Source organism: Balaenoptera borealis (assembly GCF_965194805.1).
Source record: "Balaenoptera borealis genome assembly, chromosome: X".
Taxonomy (NCBI): domain Eukaryota; kingdom Metazoa; phylum Chordata; class Mammalia; order Artiodactyla; family Balaenopteridae; genus Balaenoptera; species Balaenoptera borealis.
In genome coordinates this window covers 15,404,228-15,424,917 of record NC_138881.1, presented here as the reverse complement: position 1 = coordinate 15,424,917, position 20,690 = coordinate 15,404,228, and positions in this window count along the sequence as shown.

The window sequence follows — 20,690 nt, the reverse complement described above, 5'->3', positions numbered from 1 at the left end:
AAAGCCCATTTAGCGACCATACATTTTGCATATTGTGCTATTTTTCATATTCATTAAAATGGTTTACCAAGTTGATATTTCACATCTAGTTTACCTGTAGTCATCTATTTCACATTTTGTGAGATTCAATTTGAATTTAATTTGTTTGATAACAACATTTACTTTTGTACATTATTTCTGCATTATTTATTATCGTAAGGATTGATATTGATTTTTATTTTTTTATTTTTAAATGTCACCTTTAAAAAAATTATTTATTTATTTATTTTTAGCTACATTGGGTCTTTGTTGCTGCGCGCAGGCTTTCTCTAGTTGCAGCGAGTGGGGGCTACTCTTCCTTGTGGTGCGCAGTCTTCTCATTGCGGTGGCTTCTCTTGTTGTGGAGCACGGGCTCTAGGTGTGCGGGCTTCAGTAGTTGTAGCACGCGGGCTCAGCAGTTGTGGCTCTTGGGCTCTAGAGCGCAGGCTCAGTAGTTGTGGCACACGGGCTTAGTTGCTCCGCGGCATGTGGGATCTTCCCGGACCAGGGCTCGAACCCGTGTCCCCTGCATTGGCAGGTGGATTCTTAACCACTACACCACCAGGGAAGCTCGATATTGATTTTCAGAGAACAAGTTTGGGAATTCATGGTCACCACAAAGTGTGGTTGTGTAATACCAGCTGTATCCTTTAAAAGTTAAAAGCATATCATTGAACACATAGTACATGGGCCAGGTGGTCCAGTTTCTTTTTTTTTTAAATTTAATTTTATTTATTTTTTAAACAGCAGGTTCTTATTAGTTATCCATTTTATACATATTAGTGTATATATGTCAATCCCAATCTCCCAATTCATCACACCACCACCTCCCCCCTCCCCCAGCCACTTTCCCCGCTTGGTGTCCATATGTTTGTTCTGTACATCTGTGTCCCAATTTCTGCCCTGCAAACCGGTTCATCTGTAGGTTCCACATATATGCATTAATATACGTTATTTGTTTTTCTCTTTCTGACTTACTTCACTCTGTATGACAGTCTCTAGATCCATCCACGTCTCTACCAATGACCCAATTTCGTTCCTTTTTAAGGCTGAGTAATATTCCATTGTATATATGTACCACTTCTTCTTTATCCATTCGTCTGTCGATGGGCATTTAGGTTGCTTCCATGTCCTGGCTATTGTAAATAGTGCTGCAATGAACATTGCGGTGCATGTGACTTTTTGAATTATGGTTTTCTCTGGGTATATGCCCAGTAGTGGGATTGCTGGGTCATATGGTAGTTCTATTTTTAGTTTTTTAAGGAACCTCCATACTGTTCTCCATAGTGGCTGTATCAATTTACATTCCCACCAACAGTGCAAGAGGGTTCCCTTTTCTCCACACCCTCTCCAGCATTTGTTGTTTGTCGATTTTCTGATGCTGCCCATTCTAACTGGTGTGAGGTGATACCTCATTGTAGTTTTGATTGGCATTTCTCTAATAATTAGTGATGTTGAGCAGCTTTTCATGTGCTTCTTGGCCATCTGTATGTCTTCTTTGGAGAAATGTCTATTTAGGTCTTCTGCCCATTTTTGGATTGGGTTGTTTGTTTTTTTTAATATTGAGCTGCGTGAGCTGTTTATATATTTTGGAGATTAATCCTTTGTCCGTTGATTCATTTGCAAATATTTTCTCCCATTCTGAGGGTTATCTTTTCGTCTTGTTCGTAGTTTCCTTTGCTTTGCAAAAGCTTTGAAGTTTCATTAGGTCCCATTTGTTTATTTTTGTTTTTATCTCCATTAATCTAGGAGGTGGATCAAAAAAGATCTTGCTGTGATTTATGTCAAAGAGTGTTCTTCCTATGTTTTCCTCTAAGAGTTTTATAGTGTCCAGTCTTACATTTAGGTCTCGAATCCCTTTTGAGTTTATTTTTGTGTATGGTGTTAGGGAGTGTTCTAATTTCATTCTTTTACATGTAGCTGTCCAGTTTTCCCAGCACCACTTATTGAAGAGACTGTCTTTTCTCCATTGTATATCCTTGCCTCCTTTGTCATAGATTAGTTGACCATAGGTGCGTGGGTTTATCTCTGGGCTTTCTATCCTATTGCATTGATCTATATTTCTTTTTTTGTGCCAGTACCATATTGTCTTGATTACTGTAGCTTTGTAGTATAGTCTGAAGTCAGGGAGTCTGATTCCTCCAGCTCTGTTTTTTTCCTTCAAGACCGCTTTGGCTATTCGGGGTCTTTTGTGTCTCCATACAAATTTTAAGATTTTTTGTTCTAGTTCTGTAAAAAATGCCATTGGTAATTTGATAGGGATTGCATTGAATCTGTAGATGGCTTTGGGTAGTATAGTCATTTTCACAATATTGATTCTTCCAATCCAAGAACATGGTATATCTCTCCATCTGTTGGTATCATCTTTAATTTCTTTCAGCAGTGTCTTATAGTTTTCTGCATACAGGTCTTTTGTATCCCTAGGTAGGTTTATTCCTTGGTATTTTATTCTTTTTGTTGCAGTGGTAAATGGGAGTGCTTCCTTAATTTCTCTTTCAGATTTTTCATCATTAGCATATAGGAATGCAAGAGATTTCTGTGCATTAATTTTGTATCCTGCAACTTTACCAAATTCATTGATTAGGTCTAGTAGTTTTCTGGCGGCATCTTTAGGATTCTCTATGTATAGTATCATGCCATCTGCAAACAGTGACAATTTTACTTCTTCTTTTCCAATTTGTATTCCTTTTATTTGTTTTTCTTCTCTGATTGCCGTGGCTAGGACTTCCAAAACTATGTTGAATAATAGTGGTGTGAGTGGACATCCTTGTCTTGTTCCTGGTCTTAGAGGAAATGCTTTCAGTTTTTCACCATTGAGAATGAGGTTTGCTGTGGGTTTGTCACATATGGCCTTTATTATGTTGAGATAGGTTCCCTCTGTGCCCACTTTCTGGAGAGCTTTTATCATAAATGGGTGTTGAATTTTGTCAAAAGCTCTTTCTGCATCTATTGAGATGATCACATGGTTTTACTCTTTCAATTTGTTAAAATGGTGTGTCACATTGATTGATTTGCGTATATTGAAGAATCCTTGCATCCATGGGATAAATCCCACTTAATCATGGTGTATGATCCTTTTAATGTGTTGTTGGATTCTGTTTGCTAGTATTTTGTTGAGGATTTTGGCATGTATATTCATCAGTGATATTGGTCTGTAATTTTCTTTTTTTGTAGTATCTTTGTCTGGTTGTGGTATCAGGGTGATGGTGGCCTCATAGAATGAGTTTGAGAGTGTTCCTTCCTCTGCAATTTTTTATTCAGGTATAGTTGATGTACAATATTATGTAAGTTACAGGTGTACAATATAGTGATGCCCAATTTTTAAAGGTTACCCTCCATGTATAGTTATTGTAAAATATTGGTTATATTCCTTGTGTTGTACAATATATCCTTGTAGCTTATTTTATACATAATAGTTTGTACCCATTAATTCCCTGCTCCTCTATTGCCCCTCCATCCTTCCCTCTCCCCACTGGTAACGACTAGTTTGTTCTCTATTTCTGTGAGTCTGCTTCTTTTTTGTTATATTCACTAGTTTGTTGTATTTTTAGATTCCACATATAAGTGACATTGTACAGTATTTGTCTTTCTCTGTCTGACTTATTTCACTTAGCATAATACCCTCCAAGTCCATCTATATTGTTCCAAATGGCAAAATTTCATTCCTTCTTATGGCTGAAGAGTATTCACCTATATCTATCTATCGATCTATCTATCTATCTGTCTATCTATATCCCACATCTTCTTTATCCATTCATGCATCGATGGACACTTAGGTTGCTTCCATATCTTGGCAATTGTAAATAATGCTGCTATGAACATTGGGGTGCATGTATCTTTTCGAATTAGTGTTTTTGTTTCTTTCAGGTATATACCCAGGAGTGGAATTGCTGGATCATATGGTAGTTCTATTTTTAGTTTTTTAAGAAACCTCCACACTGTTTTCCACAGTGGCTGCACCAATTTACATTCCCACCAACAGTGTTCAAGGGTTCTCTTTTCTCCACATTCTTGCCAACATTGGTTATCTGTGTTCTTTTTGATGATAGCTGTTCTGACAGGTGCGAGGTGACATCTCATTGTGGTTTTGATTTGCATTTCCCTGATGCTTAGTCATGTCGAGCATCTTTTCATGGGCCTGGTTGGTCATCAGGGTTGCAGTAGTTTATTTATTTATTTAGGCTGCACTGGGTCTTAGTTGCGGCACGCAGGATCTTCGTTGTGGCATGTTTAGTAGCGGCATTGGAACTCTTAGTTGCGGCATGCACGTGGGATCTAGTTCCCGGACCAGGGATCGAACCATCCATCAAAACTCCATCCAGCCAACTCCATCAAAACTACTGCAACCTGGTGACTTCACTGGTGGTCCAGTGGGCATGACTCCACACTCCCAATGCAGGGGGCCCAGGTTCGATCTCTGGTCGGGGAATTAGATCCCACATGCATGCTGCAACTAAGAGTTTGCATGCTGCAACTAAGAAGTCCACATGCCGCAACTAAAGATCCCGCATGCCGCAATGAAGATCCTGCGTGCCGCAACTAAGACCTGGCACAGCCAAAATGAAAGAAAAGAAAGAAAGAAAGAAAGAAAGAAAGAAAGAAAGAAAGAAAGAAAGAAAGAAAGACATCCTCTTCTGTAGGGACGGTGGCTCAGCTCATACCTAAGCCTAGGTTGATGGCACTACCAGCGTCTCCTCCCACTTCTCCCATATCTGCAAGGTCTCCTGGGCACTATGTTCCACCCTACTCAGTCAGGTTGATGCAGCTTAGGTAGACTAGGAGAAGAAAGCTGGCCTTAGGAGAGAACCACGGTTAAGAAAGCGTTTCCACCTTCCATTCTGTGTCCCTTCATGGAGAAGAGGGGGCAAGTGAAAGAAGGGAGAGGTCTGACTAGAAATGAAAGTGAAGGGGTTGTTGAGCATCTGCTGGATGTTCGGTTACATTCCAGGAACAGACATTGGGTACATTGGGTAAGTGGATCAGTCTGTGTGTACGATGAAGAGAAAAAAAATCACACAATAATTGGAACAGAGAAAGTTTAATACAAAGACGTATTAAGTATAACAGTGGATTGGAGTAATGAGGGATTGGCTAGTAAGAAAAAAAGAAAACTCCAAAGAATATAGGAATAACAGCTGTGAGGAACACTTACTACCTCTAGGCTGATAGTGGGCCCAAGAGGGCACAACTAGGACTGAATGATACAAATCACTGTGCTGCTGTACTGGTGGAACTTGCTGTAAATCGACCCTCTGGAACTTGCCGGCAATATGCCCTGTAGGATAAAACTTGTTCCCTCTACAACCTCTCTCCAGCACCTCCTACTGAAAGAAGCTTAAACTGTGCTACTGGCAAAGGGAAAAATTAAGGGTCCATATCCATTTCCACAGAGCAGGCTAAATGGTGAATGTGAAGTTGAAAGGGAGTACCAGTGTCAAAAGTTCAGGAAAAAAAAAAAAGTGAAACCGATGAATCACTGAGGCAGTGATTAGTAAAAAATTTACTTTGCACACACCAAAAGGACAGTTTTCAAACCAGGAGCACTGAAACCAAAACATAGAATGAGACTCAGAAGTATATTGTTATAAAGCAGCTTATATAGTGTGGAGGCAGTGATTTTCTTCACAGTGATTGGTTATAATATTAGAATTTTCTTAAATGAAGGGGAATTGGTTAGTGGTCACCTCATCAATTTTGGGGAATAACTTAAGTTTCACCTATGATTTTCAGAGGCATAAGCAAGAAGTGACCCAGGTTAAGTTAGTCTCACTTGCTTTGCAAAATAAACTAAATTAAGCTTTGCTTGTGTGACTAAACTGGTTTTGTATGCTCAGGGAATTTTCAAGACTGGTTTCTGTTTGTGTTTGATTTTAACACCAGCATAGTGCATCCTTTCTATTACTCAGCTTCCCTGTGCACCCTCTTACACATATTTGCACTCCCACACCCCAGTGAAGCAACTCTACATTTCTACCCAAGGAGTGGGTAGAAACTTACGAGTGAAGAAACTCTCTCTCACTTTTCCCCCCAAATGAGGAGATGCACAGTGCCAAGAGTCACTGTATAACTGCCACAGTGAAACGGAACCAAAATTCCAGGCACTGTGGTGGGTGCTCTATATTTCATAACATTTAATTCTTAGAACCTTGTGAAGGAAGTGCCATTTAAATATAATTAAGATGTGGTGCTTCTCTCCAGGAACTTAGGCGAGAAGACTGTCTACAAAGATTTCTAATAACAGGCAAAGTGACTTAAGTGCTAAAAGGAGGTGACGGGAACCCACTGTGGAATCCTAGAGAAAGAGCTACTCATTCCTTACCAGGGGGCTGTAGGAAAGTGTCTTGGTGTAGGTTTTATTAGAACAGATGTCCTACTGGAACAGGCTTCAAGGGATGTGAGAAAGTTCCAGAAGCAATTGAGCAGGAGGTAGAATAACAGGGGATGTGAGCATGTGCTATGGGGTGGGGGTAATACGTGTGTTCAAATGATAGCTCTGCCACTAGCCTTGTGGCTTTGAGCAAGTTAATGAAACTATCTAAGCCTCAGTTTTCTCATCTTTAATATGGCACAGCAATACTGACTTCTTACAGTGGAAAATGGCAAATAGAGAGTGGTGCAGCTGAAGGGCAGGGTGGCACAGATTTAGTGGGCCTTATTAAGGGCACATTTCAAAAGTTGGATTATTCCCGGATTTGTTCCCACAGCTGGTGTTGGATGTGAGTACAAACCCCGGAAAACGTTAGACAAAGTCTGAACTCGAATCTCTTACAGTCTACACTTTTTCTATGACGTGTTGTATGTGAAGAACATTTTGGAAAGGGTGGAATTACCCTGGTAGCTACCAGGTCACATTGCTTTTTGTATGTGTGGAAAAAGGTACACTTAAAAACATCTACATATAGGTAGAAAGTGAGGGAAGCCAGGCACCACACTTGCCGTCGCACATTCGGCCCCCCTCCCTTGCAGGCGAGTGCACACGCCCGGCGCTACTGCGCAGGCGCAGAAACCTGGGCGGTTGGCGCGCTTTCTGTTCGACGCCTCAGGGTATTGCCGTCATCCGGTGGGCTCAGTCGCGATCCGGCCGCAGCGCAGACGCCGAGCCTGAGGCACTCAGAGCTGGGCTCCCCGCCTCACGATGTCTGAGGAGCAGGGTAAGGGGCCCTCCCCGAAGCTTTCCCAATAGCTTCTGCCTCTCCTCACCCCGCCCGGGGAACGGCTCTAACAGATTTCGAACCCAGCCCACCCAGAGGGCTACACAGGTGACCGCGGGACTAGCTGGTAGTCGGCCACGGCGCGTCAGGTGGTGGCCTCTCGGCTGCGGTCCCAGCTTGGTCAGGGCGCGCGTGGGAACCTGGGTGTTGCGGGCAGAGTCTAGCCCTGGGTCCAGGGCGTCACTGAGGCTTGAGGCATCCCCGGAACTCAGGGTGTACCCGAGGTTCATGGCGTTCCAGAGGCTGAAGCTGGTCCTGGGGCTTTTGGGGTCATGGTGTCCCGGGGACTGGAAGCTCTGGGGCTTTCGAGGTTCCAGGGTTCATAGCTTCCAGGGGCTGGCGGCGATCCGGGGCTGGCGGGGTCCCACGGTTCATGGCGTCCCAGGGGCACGAGGAGATCTGGGGCTTCCGGTATCCCACGGTTCATGGCGTCCCGGAGGCTTGAGGTGATCTGGGGCCTCTGGAGTCCCCGGGGTTCGTGGCGTCCCTGAGATCCGAGGTGATTTGGGGCTTCAGGGCTCCCAGGATTCATGGTGTCCCAGGGGCTTGAGGTAATCTGGGGCTTCAGGGGTCCCCGGGTTTCGTGGCGTCCCTGAGATCCGAGGTGATTTGGGGCTTCAGGGGTCCCGAGATTCATGGCCTCCCAGGGGCTTGAGGTGATCTGGGGCTTCTGGGGTCCCCGGGGTTCGTGGCGTCCCTGAGATCCGAGGTGATTTGGGGCTTCAGGGGTCCCGGGATTCATGGTCTCCCAGGGGCTTGAGGTGATCTGGGGTTCATGGCATCCCAGGGGCACGAGGAGATCTGGGGCTTCCGGTATCCCACGGTTCATGGCGTCCCGGAGGCTTGAGGTGATCTGGGGCTTCTGGGGTCCCCGGGGTTCGTGGCGTCCCTGAGATCCGAGGTGATTTGGGGCTTCAGGGGTCCCGGGATTCATGGTCTCCCAGGGGCTTGAGGTGATCTGCGGCTTCTGGGGTCCGCGGGGTTCGTGGTGTCCCTGAGATCCGAGGTGATTTGGGGCTTCCAGGGGTCCCGGGATTCATGGTCTCCCAGGGGCTTGAGGTAATCTGGGGTTCATGGCATCCCAGGGGCACGAGGAGATCTGGGGCTTCCGGTATCCCACGGTTCATGGCGTCCCGGAAGCTTGAGGTGATCTGGGGCTTCTGGGGTCCCCGGGGTTCGTGGCGTCCCTGAGATCCGAGGTGATTTGGGGCTTCCAGGGGTCCCGGGATTCATGGTCTCCCAGGGGCTTGAGGTGATCTGCGGCTTCTGGGGTCCGCGGGGTTCGTGGCGTCCCTGAGATCCGAGGTGATTTGGGGCTTCAGGGGTCCCGGGATTCATGGTCTCCCAGGGGCTTGAGGTAATCTGGGGTTCATGGCATCCCAGGGGCACGAGGAGATCTGGGGCTTCCGGTATCCCACGGTTCATGGCGTCCCGGAGGCTTGAGGTGATCTGGGGCTTCTGGGGTCCCTGGGGTTCGTGGCGTCCCTGAGATCCGAGGTGATTTGGGGCTTTAGGGGTCCCGGGATTCATGGTCTCCCATGGGCTTGAGGTGATCTGGCGTTCATGGCATCCCAGGGGCACGAGGAGATCTGGGGCTTCCGGTATCCCACGGTTCATGGCGTCCCGGAGGCTTGAGGTGATCTGGGGCTTCTGGGGTCCCCGGGGTTCGTGGCGTCCCTGAGATCCGAGGTGATTTGGGGCTTCAGGGGTCCCGGGATTCATGGTCTCCCAGGGGCTTGCGGTAATCTGGGGCTTCTGGGGTCCCCGGGGTTCGTGGCGTCCCTGAGGCTTGAGGCGATCTGGAGCTTCCGGGGTCCCAGCGTTCATGGCATCCCAGGGGCACGAGGAGATCTGGGGCTTCCGGTATCCCACGGTTCATGGCGTCCCGGAGGCTTGAGGTGATCTGGGGCTTGCAGCGGGGCGCAGGGTTCATGGCGTCCCAGGGGCTTGAGAGGATCCTGGGGCTCGAGGTGTCTGCCGAGTTCATGGCGTCCTGGGGGATGGAGGGGATCCTGGGGCTTTCAGGTCTCCAGGGTTCATGGCGTCCCTGGGACTTGAGGTGACCCTTAGCTGGCTCCGTCCCCGGGCGGCTTTCTCGTGGCGCCAGCACGTGGTGAGGCCCGGCCTCGTTTCCTGCATGAGGGCGGTGTTTCCTTACAGGACCTCTCGTGGCCGTAGAACAGCCGTCCTCACGCAGGAGGGTGGGCCACCGCGGTTGTTTCCTGCGCCCTCCAGAGGGCGGCGTGCCACGCTTTAGCTCCAGAGCAGTTCTGTGCAGCAGCGGTTTTTCCTTTGAACTTTTTTTCAAGGCCTCGTGTGCATGCGTCACAAGCAGCTGCTGAGCACCGCTTGTTGCTCCAGGAAAGCGATTTGGCTTAGCGGCTGGGACACTCTTTGGAGGAAGAGGATTTGCTTTGCTGGAAGAGCGAGCCTGCATTTGGCAACCTCAAATTGCAGCAGTGCTGCGGGGGGTGGGGTGTGTTTCCCACCATCTCTCCCGGGATGCCAGAACGTGTGAGCTTTTGAGATTTGGCTACTTATTTTTTAAGTACTTGGTGCTGACTTTCTGGGACAAGTTGATCCTTTATCCTTTCTCTTTCCCTGTCGGAGGAGGTAGGGGTCCAGGAAGGGCCAAGACTCTCAGACGTCATATAGAATTTTTTTTAATGTTACTTTATTTTTATTTCTTTTTAGATTTGCTTTTCATTGAGATAACATTGGTTTATAACATTATACGTTTCATGTGCACAACATTATATTTGTACTTCTGTATACCCTACAGCATGCTCACCACCAAAAGTTTATATAGAATTTTGAGTTTAAAGAATTGACAAACTAGCGAGTTGATTTATTATAACATCTTTTGAGATTGAGACGTTGATTCTGAGGCTTAGATCGTAACTGCGTTTGACCAAAGACAGATTGGGCAGCCTCGTTGTTTTACAGTAAATATGAAAATGAGGAGAAAGAAAATAAAGATGTGTGTGTGGAGAAATTCCCGCGCACAGAGCCTGTTCTTTGCTTCAAGAGGGCAGATGCGGGAGTCAGAACACTGCAAAATGTGAGGACCGCTGTAAAGCAGGGGAGTCCTTCGGCGCGAGCTCCAGGACCCATCCCGCCGGCAGTATGGTCGAGCACGGTCGTCCGGTAGAAAAGACTCTAATTTAGTCAGCTGGGGATCGCTTCCCTCCCTCTTCTACCCGGTTCTCCCCGAATTAGGACTGCTCTGGGGTTTTATGACACGAAGTGGTCAACTGGTTCAATGTTTACAAGTAGAGATTTTACAAGCAACTTTTCTACGCATTGTTTTATAACGCAGGGCATGGGCTCGATTTAGTTTCAAGCCTGCCTGCAGCAAGTGCTGGGCGATGGGACACATTTTGGTGGTATTATCCCCCAACGGGCCGACTTTGTAGTCTCTAAAGTTTGACTAGGAGAGTAGAAGGGCTGCTTTTTAGAGTCCTGGGCAGGAGATTTAGAAAGTGATTGTTCAGTGTACTGACGCAGAGTTTTGCTAAAAAAATCGGAATGATCTGGCTATTGTAATCTGCCCTGTTTTGCTGTGTATATTCTTTGCAGTAGTTGTCATGTGAAACGCAGGTTTCAGCCCTCACCATTGTGAACTATGCCTTGTCTGGTAAGTTCATGGCAACTTAGTTCCTTGCACCTTGGGAGCATAATCTTCAAAAAACTTCTAAATATTATAATGTCTTAAAAATTGCCTCTGAAGGCTATGCATATACCTAAAGGAATTAATTAGAATTTTGCAAATTAACAGAAATCTTAGTGGAGTTGTCAGTAGCTTTACTCATACTAGTTTGAAAGATCAGTTGATATACAAAAACTTGTCTTAAAAATAAAATTTCAGTTGCCTTTGTTATTTTCTTTTGATTATAAAGTCTAAGCTTTATTGTAGAGAACCTTAACAAATACAGAGAAGTCTAATGAAGATAATTTTGCCACCCAGAGAGAGTGACATAGAGATAACCATTGGTATGTTTCCTTCTGCTCTCAAAGTTAAGATTATGCTGCATTTTTCTCCTTTGAATCTTACCCCCCTTTAAGAAGCAAGCATTTCACAAGCATTTCTAATATTAATAAATGTTCTTTGAGAATGTGCTTCTCATTGGCAATATACCATTCCATCATATGAAAATACCATGATTTATTTAACCAGTTTCCTTTTGTTTGGATAACTAGGTAGTTTCTAATGTTCTATTCTTTTTCCATGAAGACTATGAAGTCTTGGGACTTAATAGTTGGGACTCTCCAAACCCAGCCCCAAAGTTTTATGGATGAGAAAACAGAGGCAAAAGAGTAGATGTATCTGGCCCAAAGTTAATACCTCTGGATAGCTCGAGAGCCTGAATTGGAACCTACACCATGTGATTCCTAATTTAGTACCATTTTCACACCACCTTATACTAGCTAGTTACTTTATTCTAATACTTTGGTCTATTGCAAATAAATGTACTGAATCCAGGATAGGCAATGTAAATGTGATCTACGAGTTAATACTTCAAGCTTAAACATGTTCTTTTTCAGACCAACTTTAAGAAATAAAAAAGCCCATTTAGCGACCATACATTTTGCATATTGTGCTATTTTTCATATTCATTAAAATGGTTTACCAAGTTGATATTTCACATCTAGTTTACCTGTAGTCATCTATTTCACATTTTGTGAGATTCAATTTGAATTTAATTTGTTTGATAACAACATTTACTTTTGTACATTATTTCTGCATTATTTATTATCGTAAGGATTGATATTGATTTTTATTTTTTTATTTTTAAATGTCACCTTTAAAAAAATTATTTATTTATTTATTTTTAGCTACATTGGGTCTTTGTTGCTGCGCGCAGGCTTTCTCTAGTTGCAGCGAGTGGGGGCTACTCTTCCTTGTGGTGCGCAGTCTTCTCATTGCGGTGGCTTCTCTTGTTGTGGAGCACGGGCTCTAGGTGTGCGGGCTTCAGTAGTTGTAGCACGCGGGCTCAGCAGTTGTGGCTCTTGGGCTCTAGAGCGCAGGCTCAGTAGTTGTGGCACACGGGCTTAGTTGCTCCGCGGCATGTGGGATCTTCCCGGACCAGGGCTCGAACCCGTGTCCCCTGCATTGGCAGGTGGATTCTTAACCACTACACCACCAGGGAAGCTCGATATTGATTTTCAGAGAACAAGTTTGGGAATTCATGGTCACCACAAAGTGTGGTTGTGTAATACCAGCTGTATCCTTTAAAAGTTAAAAGCATATCATTGAACACATAGTACATGGGCCAGGTGGTCCAGTTTCTTTTTTTTTTAAATTTAATTTTATTTATTTTTTAAACAGCAGGTTCTTATTAGTTATCCATTTTATACATATTAGTGTATATATGTCAATCCCAATCTCCCAATTCATCACACCACCACCTCCCCCCTCCCCCAGCCACTTTCCCCGCTTGGTGTCCATATGTTTGTTCTGTACATCTGTGTCCCAATTTCTGCCCTGCAAACCGGTTCATCTGTAGGTTCCACATATATGCATTAATATACGTTATTTGTTTTTCTCTTTCTGACTTACTTCACTCTGTATGATAGTCTCTAGATCCATCCACGTCTCTACCAATGACCCAATTTCGTTCCTTTTTAAGGCTGAGTAATATTCCATTGTATATATGTACCACTTCTTCTTTATCCATTCGTCTGTCGATGGGCATTTAGGTTGCTTCCATGTCCTGGCTATTGTAAATAGTGCTGCAATGAACATTGCGGTGCATGTGACTTTTTGAATTATGGTTTTCTCTGGGTATATGCCCAGTAGTGGGATTGCTGGGTCATATGGTAGTTCTATTTTTAGTTTTTTAAGGAACCTCCATACTGTTCTCCATAGTGGCTGTATCAATTTACATTCCCACCAACAGTGCAAGAGGGTTCCCTTTTCTCCACACCCTCTCCAGCATTTGTTGTTTGTCGATTTTCTGATGCTGCCCATTCTAACTGGTGTGAGGTGATACCTCATTGTAGTTTTGATTGGCATTTCTCTAATAATTAGTGATGTTGAGCAGCTTTTCATGTGCTTCTTGGCCATCTGTATGTCTTCTTTGGAGAAATGTCTATTTAGGTCTTCTGCCCATTTTTGGATTGGGTTGTTTGTTTTTTTTAATATTGAGCTGCGTGAGCTGTTTATATATTTTGGAGATTAATCCTTTGTCCGTTGATTCATTTGCAAATATTTTCTCCCATTCTGAGGGTTATCTTTTCGTCTTGTTCGTAGTTTCCTTTGCTTTGCAAAAGCTTTGAAGTTTCATTAGGTCCCATTTGTTTATTTTTGTTTTTATCTCCATTAATCTAGGAGGTGGATCAAAAAAGATCTTGCTGTGATTTATGTCAAAGAGTGTTCTTCCTATGTTTTCCTCTAAGAGTTTTATAGTGTCCAGTCTTACATTTAGGTCTCGAATCCCTTTTGAGTTTATTTTTGTGTATGGTGTTAGGGAGTGTTCTAATTTCATTCTTTTACATGTAGCTGTCCAGTTTTCCCAGCACCACTTATTGAAGAGACTGTCTTTTCTCCATTGTATATCCTTGCCTCCTTTGTCATAGATTAGTTGACCATAGGTGCGTGGGTTTATCTCTGGGCTTTCTATCCTATTGCATTGATCTATATTTCTTTTTTTGTGCCAGTACCATATTGTCTTGATTACTGTAGCTTTGTAGTATAGTCTGAAGTCAGGGAGTCTGATTCCTCCAGCTCTGTTTTTTTCCTTCAAGACCGCTTTGGCTATTCGGGGTCTTTTGTGTCTCCATACAAATTTTAAGATTTTTTGTTCTAGTTCTGTAAAAAATGCCATTGGTAATTTGATAGGGATTGCATTGAATCTGTAGATGGCTTTGGGTAGTATAGTCATTTTCACAATATTGATTCTTCCAATCCAAGAACATGGTATATCTCTCCATCTGTTGGTATCATCTTTAATTTCTTTCAGCAATGTCTTATAGTTTTCTGCATACAGGTCTTTTGTATCCCTAGGTAGGTTTATTCCTTGGTATTTTATTCTTTTTGTTGCAGTGGTAAATGGGAGTGCTTCCTTAATTTCTCTTTCAGATTTTTCATCATTAGCATATAGGAATGCAAGAGATTTCTGTGCATTAATTTTGTATCCTGCAACTTTACCAAATTCATTGATTAGGTCTAGTAGTTTTCTGGCGGCATCTTTAGGATTCTCTATGTATAGTATCATGCCATCTGCAAACAGTGACAATTTTACTTCTTCTTTTCCAATTTGTATTCCTTTTATTTGTTTTTCTTCTCTGATTGCCGTGGCTAGGACTTCCAAAACTATGTTGAATAATAGTGGTGTGAGTGGACATCCTTGTCTTGTTCCTGGTCTTAGAGGAAATGCTTTCAGTTTTTCACCATTGAGAATGAGGTTTGCTGTGGGTTTGTCACATATGGCCTTTATTATGTTGAGATAGGTTCCCTCTGTGCCCACTTTCTGGAGAGCTTTTATCATAAATGGGTGTTGAATTTTGTCAAAAGCTCTTTCTGCATCTATTGAGATGATCACATGGTTTTACTCTTTCAATTTGTTAAAATGGTGTGTCACATTGATTGATTTGCGTATATTGAAGAATCCTTGCATCCATGGGATAAATCCCACTTAATCATGGTGTATGATCCTTTTAATGTGTTGTTGGATTCTGTTTGCTAGTATTTTGTTGAGGATTTTGGCATGTATATTCATCAGTGATATTGGTCTGTAATTTTCTTTTTTTGTAGTATCTTTGTCTGGTTGTGGTATCAGGGTGATGGTGGCCTCATAGAATGAGTTTGAGAGTGTTCCTTCCTCTGCAATTTTTTATTCAGGTATAGTTGATGTACAATATTATGTAAGTTACAGGTGTACAATATAGTGATGCCCAATTTTTAAAGGTTACCCTCCATGTATAGTTATTGTAAAATATTGGTTATATTCCTTGTGTTGTACAATATATCCTTGTAGCTTATTTTATACATAATAGTTTGTACCCATTAATTCCCTGCTCCTCTATTGCCCCTCCATCCTTCCCTCTCCCCACTGGTAACGACTAGTTTGTTCTCTATTTCTGTGAGTCTGCTTCTTTTTTGTTATATTCACTAGTTTGTTGTATTTTTAGATTCCACATATAAGTGACATTGTACAGTATTTGTCTTTCTCTGTCTGACTTATTTCACTTAGCATAATACCCTCCAAGTCCATCTATATTGTTCCAAATGGCAAAATTTCATTCCTTCTTATGGCTGAAGAGTATTCACCTATATCTATCTATCGATCTATCTATCTATCTGTCTATCTATATCCCACATCTTCTTTATCCATTCATGCATCGATGGACACTTAGGTTGCTTCCATATCTTGGCAATTGTAAATAATGCTGCTATGAACATTGGGGTGCATGTATCTTTTCGAATTAGTGTTTTTGTTTCTTTCAGGTATATACCCAGGAGTGGAATTGCTGGATCATATGGTAGTTCTATTTTTAGTTTTTTAAGAAACCTCCACACTGTTTTCCACAGTGGCTGCACCAATTTACATTCCCACCAACAGTGTTCAAGGGTTCTCTTTTCTCCACATTCTTGCCAACATTGGTTATCTGTGTTCTTTTTGATGATAGCTGTTCTGACAGGTGCGAGGTGACATCTCATTGTGGTTTTGATTTGCATTTCCCTGATGCTTAGTCATGTCGAGCATCTTTTCATGGGCCTGGTTGGTCATCAGGGTTGCAGTAGTTTATTTATTTATTTAGGCTGCACTGGGTCTTAGTTGCGGCACGCAGGATCTTCGTTGTGGCATGTTTAGTAGCGGCATTGGAACTCTTAGTTGCGGCATGCACGTGGGATCTAGTTCCCGGACCAGGGATCGAACCATCCATCAAAACTCCATCCAGCCAACTCCATCAAAACTACTGCAACCTGGTGACTTCACTGGTGGTCCAGTGGGCATGACTCCACACTCCCAATGCAGGGGGCCCAGGTTCGATCTCTGGTCGGGGAATTAGATCCCACATGCATGCTGCAACTAAGAGTTTGCATGCTGCAACTAAGAAGTCCACATGCCGCAACTAAAGATCCCGCATGCCGCAATGAAGATCCTGCGTGCCGCAACTAAGACCTGGCACAGCCAAAATGAAAGAAAAGAAAGAAAGAAAGAAAGAAAGAAAGAAAGAAAGAAAGAAAGAAAGAAAGACATCCTCTTCTGTAGGGACGGTGGCTCAGCTCATACCTAAGCCTAGGTTGATGGCACTACCAGCGTCTCCTCCCACTTCTCCCATATCTGCAAGGTCTCCTGGGCACTATGTTCCACCCTACTCAGTCAGGTTGATGCAGCTTAGGTAGACTAGGAGAAGAAAGCTGGCCTTAGGAGAGAACCACGGTTAAGAAAGCGTTTCCACCTTCCATTCTGTGTCCCTTCATGGAGAAGAGGGGGCAAGTGAAAGAAGGGAGAGGTCTGACTAGAAATGAAAGTGAAGGGGTTGTTGAGCATCTGCTGGATGTTCGGTTACATTCCAGGAACAGACATTGGGTACATTGGGTAAGTGGATCAGTCTGTGTGTACGATGAAGAGAAAAAAAATCACACAATAATTGGAACAGAGAAAGTTTAATACAAAGACGTATTAAGTATAACAGTGGATTGGAGTAATGAGGGATTGGCTAGTAAGAAAAAAAGAAAACTCCAAAGAATATAGGAATAACAGCTGTGAGGAACACTTACTACCTCTAGGCTGATAGTGGGCCCAAGAGGGCACAACTAGGACTGAATGATACAAATCACTGTGCTGCTGTACTGGTGGAACTTGCTGTAAATCGACCCTCTGGAACTTGCCGGCAATATGCCCTGTAGGATAAAACTTGTTCCCTCTACAACCTCTCTCCAGCACCTCCTACTGAAAGAAGCTTAAACTGTGCTACTGGCAAAGGGAAAAATTAAGGGTCCATATCCATTTCCACAGAGCAGGCTAAATGGTGAATGTGAAGTTGAAAGGGAGTACCAGTGTCAAAAGTTCAGGAAAAAAAAAAAAGTGAAACCGATGAATCACTGAGGCAGTGATTAGTAAAAAATTTACTTTGCACACACCAAAAGGACAGTTTTCAAACCAGGAGCACTGAAACCAAAACATAGAATGAGACTCAGAAGTATATTGTTATAAAGCAGCTTATATAGTGTGGAGGCAGTGATTTTCTTCACAGTGATTGGTTATAATATTAGAATTTTCTTAAATGAAGGGGAATTGGTTAGTGGTCACCTCATCAATTTTGGGGAATAACTTAAGTTTCACCTATGATTTTCAGAGGCATAAGCAAGAAGTGACCCAGGTTAAGTTAGTCTCACTTGCTTTGCAAAATAAACTAAATTAAGCTTTGCTTGTGTGACTAAACTGGTTTTGTATGCTCAGGGAATTTTCAAGACTGGTTTCTGTTTGTGTTTGATTTTAACACCAGCATAGTGCATCCTTTCTATTACTCAGCTTCCCTGTGCACCCTCTTACACATATTTGCACTCCCACACCCCAGTGAAGCAACTCTACATTTCTACCCAAGGAGTGGGTAGAAACTTACGAGTGAAGAAACTCTCTCTCACTTTTCCCCCCAAATGAGGAGATGCACAGTGCCAAGAGTCACTGTATAACTGCCACAGTGAAACGGAACCAAAATTCCAGGCACTGTGGTGGGTGCTCTATATTTCATAACATTTAATTCTTAGAACCTTGTGAAGGAAGTGCCATTTAAATATAATTAAGATGTGGTGCTTCTCTCCAGGAACTTAGGCGAGAAGACTGTCTACAAAGATTTCTAATAACAGGCAAAGTGACTTAAGTGCTAAAAGGAGGTGACGGGAACCCACTGTGGAATCCTAGAGAAAGAGCTACTCATTCCTTACCAGGGGGCTGTAGGAAAGTGTCTTGGTGTAGGTTTTATTAGAACAGATGTCCTACTGGAACAGGCTTCAAGGGATGTGAGAAAGTTCCAGAAGCAATTGAGCAGGAGGTAGAATAACAGGGGATGTGAGCATGTGCTATGGGGTGGGGGTAATACGTGTGTTCAAATGATAGCTCTGCCACTAGCCTTGTGGCTTTGAGCAAGTTAATGAAACTATCTAAGCCTCAGTTTTCTCATCTTTAATATGGCACAGCAATACTGACTTCTTACAGTGGAAAATGGCAAATAGAGAGTGGTGCAGCTGAAGGGCAGGGTGGCACAGATTTAGTGGGCCTTATTAAGGGCACATTTCAAAAGTTGGATTATTCCCGGATTTGTTCCCACAGCTGGTGTTGGATGTGAGTACAAACCCCGGAAAACGTTAGACAAAGTCTGAACTCGAATCTCTTACAGTCTACACTTTTTCTATGACGTGTTGTATGTGAAGAACATTTTGGAAAGGGTGGAATTACCCTGGTAGCTACCAGGTCACATTGCTTTTTGTATGTGTGGAAAAAGGTACACTTAAAAACATCTACATATAGGTAGAAAGTGAGGGAAGCCAGGCACCACACTTGCCGTCGCACATTCGGCCCCCCTCCCTTGCAGGCGAGTGCACACGCCCGGCGCTACTGCGCAGGCGCAGAAACCTGGGCGGTTGGCGCGCTTTCTGTTCGACGCCTCAGGGTATTGCCGTCATCCGGTGGGCTCAGTCGCGATCCGGCCGCAGCGCAGACGCCGAGCCTGAGGCACTCAGAGCTGGGCTCCCCGCCTCACGATGTCTGAGGAGCAGGGTAAGGGGCCCTCCCCGAAGCTTTCCCAATAGCTTCTGCCTCTCCTCACCCCGCCCGGGGAACGGCTCTAACAGATTTCGAACCCAGCCCACCCAGAGGGCTACACAGGTGACCGCGGGACTAGCTGGTAGTCGGCCACGGCGCGTCAGGTGGTGGCCTCTCGGCTGCGGTCCCAGCTTGGTCAGGGCGCGCGTGGGAACCTGGGTGTTGCGGGCAGAGTCTAGCCCTGGGTCCAGGGCGTCACTGAGGCTTGAGGCATCCCCGGAACTCAGGGTGTACCCGAGGTTCATGGCGTTCCAGAGGCTGAAGCTGGTCCTGGGGCTTTTGGGGTCATGGTGTCCCGGGGACTGGAAGCTCTGGGGCTTTCGAGGTTCCAGGGTTCATAGCTTCCAGGGGCTGGCGGCGATCCGGGGCTGGCGGGGTCCCACGGTTCATGGCGTCCCAGGGGCACGAGGAGATCTGGGGCTTCCGGTATCCCACGGTTCATGGCGTCCCGGAGGCTTGAGGTGATCTGGGGCCTCTGGAGTCCCCGGGGTTCGTGGCGTCCCTGAGATCCGAGGTGATTTGGGGCTTCAGGGCTCCCAGGATTCATGGTGTCCCAGGGGCTTGAGGTAATCTGGGGCTTCAGGGGTCCCCGGGTTTCGTGGCGTCCCTGAGATCCGAGGTGATTTGGGGCTTCAGGGGTCCCGAGATTCATGGCCTCCCAGGGGCTTGAGGTGATCTGGGGCTTCTGGGGTCCCCGGGGTTCGTGGCGTCCCTGAGATCCGAGGTGATTTGGGGCTTCAGGGGTCCCGGGATTCATGGTCTCCCAGGGGCTTGAGGTGATCTGGGGTTCATGGCATCCCAGGGGCACGAGGAGATCTGGGGCTTCCGGTATCCCACGGTTCATGGCGTCCCGGAGGCTTGAGGTGATCTGGGGCTTCTGGGGTCCCCGGGGTTCGTGGCGTCCCTGAGATCCGAGGTGATTTGGGGCTTCAGGGGTCCCGGGATTCATGGTCTCCCAGGGGCTTGAGGTGATCTGCGGCTTCTGGGGTCCGCGGGGTTCGTGGTGTCCCTGAGATCCGAGGTGATTTGGGGCTTCCAGGGGTCCCGGGATTCATGGTCTCCCAGGGGCTTGAGGTAATCTGGGGTTCATGGCATCCCAGGGGCACGAGGAGATCTGGGGCTTCCGGTATCCCACGGTTCATGGCGTCCCGGAAGCTTGAGGTGATCTGGGGCTTCTGGGGTCCCCGGGGTTCGTGGCGTCCCTGAGATCCGAGGTGATTTGGGGCTTCCAGGGGTCCCGGGATTCATGGTCTCCCAGGGGCTTGAGGTGATCTGCGGCTTCTGGGGTCCGCGGGGTTCGTGGCGTCCCTGAGATCCGAGGTGATTTGGGGCTTCAGGGGTCCCGGGATTCATGGTCTCCCAGGGGCTTGAGGTAATCTGGGGTTCATGGCATCCCAGGGGCACGAGGAGATCTGGGGCTTCCGGTATCCCACGGTTCATGGCGTCCCGGAGGCTTGAGGTGATCTGGGGCTTCTGGGGTCCCTGGGGTTCGTGGCGTCCCTGAGATCCGAGGTGATTTGGGGCTTTAGGGGTCCCGGGATTCATGGTCTCCCATGGGCTTGAGGTGATCTGGGGTTCATGGCATCCCAGGGGCACGAGGAGATCTGGGGCTTCCGGTATCCCACAGTTCATGGCGTCCCGGAGGCTTGAGGTGATCTGGGGCTTCTGGGGTCCCCGGGGTTCGTGG